This window comes from Dermacentor silvarum, chromosome 10 (assembly GCF_013339745.2).
Source record: "Dermacentor silvarum isolate Dsil-2018 chromosome 10, BIME_Dsil_1.4, whole genome shotgun sequence".
Lineage (NCBI taxonomy): Eukaryota > Metazoa > Arthropoda > Arachnida > Ixodida > Ixodidae > Dermacentor > Dermacentor silvarum.
The window spans coordinates 111111103-111122856 of record NC_051163.1 but is presented as its reverse complement, the minus strand read 5'-3'; the positions used below and the strand labels follow the sequence as shown (position 1 = coordinate 111122856).

General features: G+C 45.1%; 1 long non-coding RNA gene across 1 annotated transcript; it reads left to right on the top strand.

Moving 5' to 3' along the window:
* The first annotated feature begins 9532 nt into the window (after nt 1–9532).
* Nucleotides 9533–11142, top strand: LOC125940595 (uncharacterized). Its single transcript, XR_007463778.1, has 2 exons — nt 9533–9989; nt 11009–11142. It is a non-coding gene; the product is annotated as an uncharacterized LOC125940595 (long non-coding RNA).
* The last annotated feature ends 612 nt before the right edge of the window (nt 11143–11754 follow it).

Here is an 11754-nt window from a genome sequence, read left to right as displayed (position 1 = left end):
GGTAATGATAAATGGATTAATATGATTGACAATGGAACCGGTTTGACTCAACAATGGATATCTCTACGTCGATGCATACAATCCTGTGTCAGTGTCCAAGCACAGAAGCTCCGAAAGACAGCAGTTCCGGAGTTCAATGGCAGGCCGAGCTGTCGCATTGCAATTTGCAATGTTCTTTTTCTTAGGGAGGAGAAACGCCGGCAGCCCAGTAAGTAATGGTCGATCTTTTCGAATTTGTTACAGAAATGGCACAAAGGGGAGATCGCCAGACCAGATCGGTGCATGTAGAAATTTAGGCGGGGGACTCGACATCGCAGTCTTGTTAATGCCACTGCTGTTTGTCTGGATTTGCAAAAGTTCCGGCTCCAAGGGAATTGTAAGTGGTGCAGTTCGGTGGATGATGTTAGATCTGATTTTGATGCCATAAGGGTGTATCTTCTAAACCTGGCAGACGTTATGAAACCGGTCGTTGGAAGAAGGGAACACAGAGGGCCTGTAATAGAAGCCTTTGCCAGGCTATCTGCCGCTTCATTCATAAATATGCTTTGTGACCAGGTACCCATACTAATCGCAGATTCCGCAAATGACTTGGAACCAATGAATGCAAATTTTTTTCTATATGCGACTCGCCAGGAGCAGTAAGTGAGGTGCACAAGGATAGAGAGTCTGTTAATACTTCCGCGGTTGTTGTGGGAGGCTGTAGCTTACGCAAAGCTAAGACAACATTTAGCAATTCCGCTAGGAATGTTGGAGTATAGTCGGAGAGTCGAACAGAAAAAAAAACAATCTAATACAGATGAAAAAATTCCAACCCCGGCCTTTTCCTCACTCTGCGAAGCACCTGTAGCTATAATTACGTTTGTTTGGAGCTTGTCCAAGTGATCTTGGAGTAAGCCGTTAAGAATATGCCAGGGAAGTTGCTTCGCATGGTTGGGGTATATGTTATCATAAGTTATAACCAATGAATTTTGGATACTGCTTACCGTGATTATATAATTTAATCGTACATTTAACGGACCCAATAACGATCCTGTTTTATTCACCTGTGGCGTGTGAAACCGAGGCCACGAGACTCCAAAAAATAAAGCAGGTTGACTAATAAATATCGACTGGGATCTTCTTATTGGTGATTCATAGAGCCTTATGAATGTTTGAACAGTGAGTATTTTAAATCTCATTTCTAGGGAAGGAAGTCGTGATTCCTTGTAGAGCACAGTGTTTGCTACAAACTTTGGCAGCCCTAGACATAAACGAAGTGCTTCCCTTTCTAGCAAAAGTAGTGGGCGTAGTTTATAAGCAGGGGAGCCAGAGAATAACACACAGCCGAACTCTAGTATTGGCCGGATATACATGCGGTAAATCATTATAAGTGTTTCTCTGCGCATGCCCTATCGATTATTGCTAATCCTTTTCAATATCCCCATTGCACGGGAAGCTTTTGAGGTTATATTTTCAATATGTAGACGCCAGTTAAGGTTTGCATCATAAATAATTCTTAGGTGTCTGACTTTTTCCACTTGTGGAATAGTGGAATGGCGGTACGAAAGGGATATCGTACATGGGTCTTGTACCGGAAAGACAAGAACAGCGCTCTTATTTACATTAAGGGCCAAGTGGATACTATCCAGCCAAGCTTCCAACTCGCATAAATATTCCTGTAAGTACTCGTACAGTGACTGAATATCATTTGCCGAAGCGAAAAACGCTATATCATCAGCGTAAACGTACGTGCATATATTCTGATGACAAGGAATGGAGCTTAGCAAGATATTAAACAAGAGTGGAGATAACACTGAGCCTTGGGGAACCCCGCGTGTTTGTCTGAATTTTCCTGATGCAATTCCAATTTGCGCACAGTAAAACTCCCTGCCCTGCAAGAACTCAGTAGTCCACGTTACGAAGTAATCAGGCAATCTAATTTGCTGCATCCTTTCAATACCAGGAATTAGGGACATTTCGTACAGTTGCCTTTTTTCGGCACCACGTGGCGTATCGACCTTAACTAATTCGAAATTCCCGCTATGACGTATGCTATGACGCACAACTAAAGAAAGCGCAATAAAAAGAAACACACTCTGAAGATGTCGCTTCACCTTGGTGCTTGGAAACGAGCGCGCTTGTGTATATCAGCGTTATCTCGAAGACGGCCAGCTACTTGCTCTACTGACAATGAATCGACGGTTTTGCTAGACACCTGGCCAGAAAGCTCGTCCGCATTCTGGAGAGATGTCTGGCCGAGATAACGGCTCCCGCGAAGCTCCCGTTGAATATATATATATATACTTTTTCCTTGAGCAGACTTTTTATTTGTGCACCACTGTGGCCACGATCTTGCGTATACCTCAGGGTTCTGTTTCATGGGTTTCCCATAGAACTGGCATGATCCATTGTTTAAGAGGAAGCTTTATCTCCGGCCTATCTTCGATGCCGGATACTCAGCTACATGTAAAATGCAGGAATACTTTTATGAGAAAACCGCTTAACCGATTTGAATGAAATGCGTTGCATGTAAGAGGGAAAGTTAAATTGCAGAGACTGCAGCAAATAGAATTTTCGTTTAGATAGTGTAATGTTTTCAAAGAATTGCAGGATGCTCGTAAATTTGGAAAAAAAAATAGAAGCATGAAGTTTACAAATCCGCAACTCAGCCATTAAAAACAAATATGACATTTCTATAAACTACACCCGTTGGAGCATCAAAAGCGAACAATTTTTTTTTTGCTATGCCTTAAAACTTACGTGAATTTGTTTTAATGTTTGGAAGGGTTTTGCAAATGCAACATTCACGACATAGTGGTATATTTCAGGATGGTGTATGATATATGATTGCTATCCGCTTTGGATGTATTATTAGGTGCAGTTTACATAATTCTGATATCATTTTTAGCTGCTGAGGTACATAGCTCTATACGTCAAGTTTTCTTTTTCGAAATTTGGCAATTAATTAAAATTTTACGTAAAAAAGTAGACAGCCTATAATAAAATATCCCTTCCTGCAATCACTACACTTTAACTTTTGTTTTTCTAAATTCAACCTATGTCATCAGATTTGGTGCATTGGTTGCTCTGAGAAACTATTGCGGATTTCCCATGTATTTCGATAGGAGCCCCCAAGCTCAATGTTCTCCTTAAGCTCGAGCTTGAATAATATACTTGTTGGCAAAATACGTTTGTAAACGTGTGATCGTGGCCTAATGAGCTACAGCACCGGCTTACTGAGCTCAACGGCAGAGGATATGTTTGTAAAGCGTCTTGGGAAGGAATAGGAGAAAAGAAAGGGAGAAGGCTGGTATGTTATTCAGAAGCGTGTCTGGTTGGCTAAAAATTACTAAATGCTTTGGTCTTCATAGCACCTTATGTTCCATCAGCCTAATTTCTATTTTATTCCGCTAGTATTGTGCTATTATTGTCAATCAATCGGGATTAGAACACCGGCGTCATGGCATTGTATTCCGTCGCAATTATTTATCGCCATCACTTCAGAATCATCTCATTATCGTCATGCCGTCGTCCTTATATGCCTTCGTCATTCTATCGACATCATTCCTACCTCGTAATTCCATCGTCGTCACTGCATGCGCCGTCGGCCTGCGATCCTTGTTCTACCATCGTGAGGTAAAATTGGCGAGCGATGGTCATAATAAAGCGGGTCAATCAGGGAGACAGTGTATGGCCGCATATAGCCGCATCACTTGAAACATCAGGAGAAACACTACGGATTCTAAATAAAGGTGTCTTAGCTAACACGGTGTGTCGCTTCTTAATTGCTCGCTAGATTGTGTGAATGCTAATCGCATTAACTTCGATAGTCATCTTAACATGGGTTCTGCAGGAATTCTTTCGTCTTCGCGACACTAACGAACTCTTGTCCACATTGTTCCCAGCCTATTAACACCTCGAATTCCTAGAGGTGATCGTGCTCAGGCATGTGACGCACCACCCGAAGTGTGATGGAGGTAGCGGTATGATTTCGACAGCGGCGCCGCCTATCGATAAGGGGAAACACATTTGGATGGGTGGGAATACGACGAAAGGCACACTTCAAGAGTTGCTCGGCATCACAGATTCGAATCAACCTGACAAAGAGTTAGAAATATATATGCATTGGAGTCGCGCTAAAGAAATTGAAAACTATTGGATTGGTGCGAGACTCGCTGCAAAAACATTCATTAGACTGTCTCAGGTATCCGAGCTATCCTTAACGGGAGTCAATGAGAGGAGTTTCGATAGAGCTCGTTACATTTTTCAAGAGCGGAAGACGTGCCTAGAGGCAGAGTCGACTGCTACATGTTTGCTCGCCCTATCAGTATGTTGTCATGTGCCGTGGGATGTCTTTCATTGTTTTTGCACAATATTTTTAATCCACCATATATTTGCATTTGCTGGATGGGTGTGTTCCAAGAAGGCTCAATGAAAAATGGTGCCTTTTTAATATTCTATTCAGTATGCTTTTTAGCAGTATGGTCATCACAATTCGAAAGGTACAAAAAAGGACAGAAAAAGTTAATGCAGTTTTCATGCTGTCATATCAATTTTACACATTATGCTGCCACAACTCTGAATACTTCTTGAGCTCACGGAAACAAAATGCTTATTTAATACACAGCATGGCTGCAAAACTGTGATTAACAAACGCAGATTTGTCATCTCTCGTGCCCCCTTTCCCCCCTTTTCTTTTTCCCCACACCTATGACAATTTATTTTAAGGTGAGGACGTATCAACTAGGACAACAAAAGCCTGGCAAAGGAGGCAATACCTTCTCTGTTAGTTTGTACAAAACGTTCAATAAGAATTATGCATTTACCCTCATTCTTAAATACGCAACAGTACCTAGTAATCCCTCCGGCGCAAAGCTTGCACCATGCATTCAACATTAAGCTGTATTCACACTACTGCAGCAGAGAGAAATTGTAAGGACTTCTCGTCCCTCTGCATGAAGGTTTTGTGTAACTGTTCTATTATATTAACTAGCAATGTATTTCATGACGCACAAGGGTCCCATTCTTTTTAACAGCACCACACGTGCGCCTCTCGGCCCGCCAGTGAGCATCTTTTAATGTCGCAATGGGATGACATCAGCAAAATATTGCTGATCTGTCTTGCTCTTCACCTCGTCGCTTTGAGACGTTAGAAATGACTGACCGGCCCGCTACTGCAGTACTATTAAACGATCGTTTCACTGTAGAGGCAATTTCAATGAAGTGCAACACTCGGTTGCTGCATTCTCACATTTTTCGTATAGGTGAGTTAGGCTTGTACAAAACAAATGTATATGGAAAATTGAATCCATGTTTAAGCTTTTCCCGGTAACATGAAGCATGCAAAAGTACAATTATGTGTAAAAAGAAAACTCCACTTACAGCTGCTTATTGTCAGCATCGCCTAACATATCCATTTTGGATGCACGCATAAAAAACTAAATAACTTGCATTTGTGTTGTATTATTACTTACTCTTGCGTCAGCGTTATTTTGTACAATGGTAAGCAATAACAACTCCGCAGCACTAGTTGCCACAGGATACCTTCAGGTAAAGAATTCTTTATTGGGACCATCACTAACCTGGCACTGTCGCAGAAGCATAGTCATGCTCGTGCAGTTCTGCCATGCTGCTGCTGCTGCTGCCCGCAACATTGTCACGTTCCTACTGCACTGGTTCTGGTTGGGGGCTTGCATGGGCAGGCTGTGATGCAAGACTAGCACGTGCACTCTGGAATACGATAGGATTCAGCCAAAAAAGAAAGACAAGCACAATTTGTGCAAAATGCCAGAATTTATGTTTCTGTTTCATGTGACCTCTGTGGAGTTAGCCTGTCTATTGTGTTGTGTTGCAATAACACAATATTTCATGTCATGTTCCAGCACTGCACTGTCACCTATGAGGGAAGCCATAGACAAGGGCTGAGCTTTATTTCGGGGCCCTCAATGTGTTCAGTGCACACCTATACTCAAGTGTGCAGAAATATTCTTCGGAAAGCTGCGTATGACTTTCTAAGCATTTCCACATTTCAACCCTGTCTACATCACAGTGCATTCTACACTATGATGTATGGAATGTAAATTGTTTTCACTTGTGATGACTCTACTGTGAAAGTTCAGTTACATAAATGTGCGACTGTGATTTTTTACACAATCTACACACTGATATTTACACTTGTGGTTGTGTTCTTACTGTTTTCTGTGGTAATAAACTTGTTAACAGTTTGGTGCACAATTCATTTGTCGTGTTTATAAAGCACATCTTGCAGTTTGTCGTACCACTGATTTTTCAACAGGCATGTCAATGTGGCATGCTTTGTGTAGATGCAAAAAGCGGTCGCATTTCAAATGGAGCTCCATAGAGAAATATATGTACTTTATCTCCATTCTACTCATGGAGGTCGCTCACTGCCTAATACTGTTTTATAATAGCCTTGGAATGGCGTGTCTGCTATATGATAGGGTACTCCGCAAATTCATTGACACAGATAAGGGGCATAAGCATGGTTTCTCACTTAGCTGCCGACAGGGGATCTTAATTGGCGCCGGGGGAAGGAGGGGCCACCAACGTCCAAGGCGGAGTCTACACCAACGATACTGAGTACCTGGGCGTCGTCTTCCCCTAGCAAGGTGGACAAATTTGACGGCCCTCCTCCGGTACCCCTGTAATGTTAAAGCGCACCTTCGTGAAGGCACGGAAACTTTGCATTGGACCTATCGCTAACCTGATTTCAGCCACCTGCTCTGCAGCTTTCGCACGCACAGCTGCCACACGTTCCTGCCACAGGCGTTGCCACTCATGTGGTGAATGGCTCGCAGGCGCTACCTCGTTCAGCTCATTTGTGAGCTCTTGCCACATTTGTTGGCGCAAGTCGGCTCGCAGGTTTGAGGCTACTCGGCCCATTGCCGAGTTCACGATAATATAGTTTAGCATACATTGCCACTGTTCCGCGCTCATGCGCGGCGAATACGGGCGGCGGTTCAGCGACATGTTCTCGGCGGCCATCGTTTCACGTGGGTTACTAGCAAACATGGAGGAAGGAAACCCAGGAGAGGCCCTGGCCAGCACGAACGTATTGGAAAGGGTGTGGTGGAATTCACGTGCTGTTTTTCGCAAAGGAGCACTGGGACGAGTACCCCAAATGTCAACGTTGCCATGGCAACCACGCTCCTGAAGCTTTCGCTGCTGCTCACGGTCTTTACAAAGTGAGATAAGATTTTTGCGCCGGTGTATTCCCCGCAGCAGCTTTTGTTCGCGAGCAAAGTTGACTTTGGAGTGTGGTATGTAAGCTTGAAAGTTATGTTTTGGGTCCATGAGTGTGAGTGTCGGCCAGCAAGAGATACACTCAAGCAATCACGGCGCGGGTATTCGTCGTCTCTTCAACGTGCCACAGAAAAACACAGGAGCGCCTCTGCTTCCCTAAAACTGCTACAGAAGTTTTGTACCCTTTGTTTTGACGCGCGTTAGGAGTACACACTTCCGGCGGGTCGTAGCAATGCAAGTTCAAAGTTCGCGCTCATCTGCTCCGGCGAGCTGCAGAACCCCTGAGGCTCTATTCTGGACACGCATGGCGGCTGCACGGCCGCCATTATCCGCCATCTTGGCTGTCTCATTGGCTGTCCAGAGGTCACGTGTTTTGACATTTGTGCCGGGAAACGGAAGTTTTGCAAAATGCAATTTTGCGTTTTCGTCAGAATGACGAAAGGTGACGTGGAGCTGCAAGTTTTATCGACTAATACTTTTTTGTGGTCCTTGGCACCTATATTGCGATTCTAGCGCTTTAAAAAGAAAGTGGACGGCAGCGTGCAGAAGCTCGTGCAATGCATCTGCAATTTCGCGAATATGTGGTGGCGTTCCAAGATAGCCGGCATGTCAGCTTGTTCATTGGCTGAAGGAATATCCCGTGAGGAGCGTCACAGGAAGGGCCGTTTCGTAGACGTCAATTTGACGTTGCGTGACGTTGCGCTGGGCCGCCATTGCAGAGATTTTCCGCCATAATTTGTGGTGCGACGAGCCGCGCGAATTATGGTAATGAGCGGCCATATGCAATGGCAGTCGAGAGGCATGCGTATCGCTGCATTTTCCGCTTCATTTCGGGCCATAAAAAACTTTTGTTCAGAACGCGTGTTCATAGCATTTGCATCGCTCTCGGGTGGTGTTGGCATTTGTGTTTTGCACCATCATTTTTATTAAAAACACGCTTATTTGAAATAATATTGGTTGAAACTAGCAAACTTTCTACGACATTTCGCACTTTTCACTATTGCGTTTGTATTGTAATCAATATTAATGACTTTTCGCGTCATCAAAGGCTATGACAACGGTGACTTTTTAATTTACAAAAAGAAATGTACGCAAGACGACGCCTTGAAGTTTCCTTTCGAGGTGCGAGGGAGCAGCGAAGTGCACAAGAGATGGCAGTGCCGGCGTTTGCGTCGCTCAAGCGGATACCTGTGGCGCCAGCAACGCTATCGATGATATTCGGCCGCTTCTCAGCCAGACGAGTCGGGCTGAGTCACTTGCGGATCACGAGATAGCGATAACGCGGCCTAGAGCGGGCGCTGATCATCACTGGCAGGTCGCGTATGTTGTCTCAAGGTAGAAGGCAAGCGCGTGGGCGCCAATATACGATGACTCATTCCGTTTCCCGAGGACACGCATCCTAAATGAAGCAGACGACAGCCTGCGCGCATGCAGACGACGGAAGCGAGAAACGATTTTGATGGAATAATCGTACGCTTTGAGATAGCTGCTTCATTTTTACTGGGGAGGAAAACTGTTTCGCTTTATCAACCAAGCTATGTTCAATGCCTACATTACAGTTTCTTAGGCGAAACGTCAAATTTGCGTCACGTTACGAAAGCAAATCGGGGCTATCGGCGCCATTTTGTAAGCGTCTCGCGTACGTCACACTTCGAAGAAAATGGCGGAATGTCCAGAATAGCGGCTCTGATTGAAGGCTCAAAGAGAGGTGGCACACCAACATAGCTGCACTTCCGGCTTCAAAAACGTGACGTCAGGGCCTCTCCTGTTTTGTTTCCTTCCTCCATGCTAGCAAACGACGTGGTCACGTGGATCTTAATACCTTCAAAGGTAACATTGTCGCTGCTGTTATTTTTTACGCTGGTTAGTTTGTGTGGTGCGTTTATAATGCATCAACGTATTTGGTTTGTGAAACAACAGCTTGTACGTAGCAGAAGATGAAAGTGAGAGGCGTTTTGAACAGAATAATTGTACACTTTGAGCTTGCTGCTTTATTTTCACTCAGGAGGAAAACTGTTTTGTTTTATCAGGAACGATAGGTTAAGAGCCTTCATTTCAGTTTCTAGGCGAAACGCCAAGTTTACGTCACGTTAAGAAAGCAAATTGGGGCTATCGGCGCCATTTTGTAAGCGTCACGCCTACGTCACGCCTCGAAGAAAAAAGGCGGAAAGTCCAGAATAGCGGCTCTTGACACGCGGCGCATTTGTTCCCCAGCGTGCCGTTAGCGAGGGTGCCAGGTACATTCCATTTTCAAAGCAGGGCTGGCTGGCAGAAAACATACCACCATAGAGAAAGAAATTCAACAAGAGGGGACACTCGGCAAAAACTGGCAACAGGAAACACGTCACCATACGTCACGCTATACTTTTGACACCGAACGTTAGCTGCCGCGAGCATCGAAAAAAAAGAAAGTGAACTTAAGTTAACAGGCATTGATTTGTTATTTTAATTCTTTGCCGCGAAAACTAAAACGTTTTGCGTATAAATGAACTTAAGCTTTGCGACTTATTTTCCTTGCCTTACCTAGCCACAGGTCAATGACGCGCCAGATACATGCGTCATCCGCCAGACACTCCCCCGAAGCCAGCGAGGATGGCTGCGCGCGCGTTTGAGCGCTCGCACGCGGCGACCCGTCTGTCTCCTTTTTTTCTTTTTTAAATGTAACGTGGTTTACTGGGCTCTCGGCGTATTCTTGCGTTCCTTCTGCACTGGGACAAGACACCACTGCACCATTGGACTACGGCAAGGTGCGAAATCTTGTTTCACAGTCTACGACGCAATTAGGCTTACGGCACGGGACCGAGACTTAAGACGCAGTTAGCGAAAAACAGATCGGCCATCCTGGCGCAGTTAATTTGAGCTAATGAATCGTACTGAGACATGTTTCCGACCCTTCGTATGGGACTATTGTAACTTATTTCAGTTTTTGAGCCACACTGGCCGCACAGGGCGCCGTGTCGCAGTTAGCGAGAACTCAGCCGTGGTGTGTAGTCTAGTGCATCTTGCTAGGAGAAGTTTGTGCCGCTTTCTCTGACGCCAGACATTACTGAAAAGTAATTTCGTTGCTTTCTGGGGTACTTTTGAGGCACGCTGGCGGCACAGCGCGCTGTGACGCAGTTAGCGATAAGCAGCTCGGCCGTGGTGATAAATAAAGTTAGTTTGGCGTGTAATGAATCTTAGAGGGGCAAGTCTGTGACGTTTTTTTGTGGCTCCGCAACAACATATACCTTCTTTCGGTAGTCACGCCTGTTGAAAACGCGATGGGCGATTGCCAAGAGTGATAACATGGAGTGTGCTGCTGGCGCCGGCAGAACGCGCGAACGACGAACATATCAAAAACTTGTAATTCGAACATTACGTCTTCTAAAGGACCGAAAAAAGGCATTGCACCCACGCATTTGTCTTGAGTGCCTGTTGCGTCCGTCTCTGTGTATGTCGCGTACCGTCGCGTCGCCCGAGGCCAAGTTTTGGAAACGCGAAGTCGCTCGTGTATTTGTGCTGCCAAAGTGCAGGAAATAATGCCCGGAAATGGGGGAACGCTTGGAAATCATATGTTTGATATATGTTTGGGATGATTCGGGTATTTTCTACGCCATGTATGTAAAAGCGAATTGCTTTTGTTTGTAATGCCGCCCATTCACCGCTTTCGCACGTTTCGCCTCTACACGCAGTATTCCTATGTCTAAATACCAAAAAGACTCATGCTTGTAACATGCTGTTACGTGCTTGCAAATGTAACATGCTTGTAATTTACTTTTTTTTTCAGCTGGTGCCGTCCGGTGGAGCTTCATACAGGAACTACTGCCTTATCTGCTGGTGTCACAACGTTGGATGAACGCACAAAAAGCGCGGAACGAGCTTTTATATAGAGTAAAATAAATATTTCCTCATTGCACAAAAGGTCTTGCGTCTACTTTGTGAAATTGCACGTGGCACAGATTCGATGGGACTTAACGAGATCGTTCGCAATCATTTTTACTAAATAATAAACTGATTCTGCACTAAGAGCAAAAAAAAAAAAAAAGGAGGGGGGGGGGGCGCAGCCGGCGTGCTAGCTTGCGTTCAAAATACGCGCGCCCAAAACCGAAACCGGAAGTGATGTAAGTGATCGACACCGACCGCTTGGCACGCTGCAGTCAATTCGGCCGCTGGGCCCTATGGGAGTGTCCCCTCTTGTTGAATTGCTTTCTCTATGATACCATCTTCCTTTTTTTGTGCCCGGGCGTTATCAGCGATGATAGTTACTTAATGACAGCCTCGTGGCGTCGCCTCGTTGGCGCATAGCGTGGCCGAAAAGTGAGGCATATGGTAGGTTTCGAAATGCGGGCTTTAAGATGAGTCTGTTTCTGCCGGCCACGCCTACTTTGGAAACGGAATGTGCCTTGCACCCTCGCTAGCGCCGCGCGCTCGGGAACAACAGCGCAGCGCGTCGCGATTTTTCCTCTCCAGTCACGAGTCACTTACGGTAATCTTTTCCCGCGAGGACTGTACATTGACATAAGCAAAAAAAAA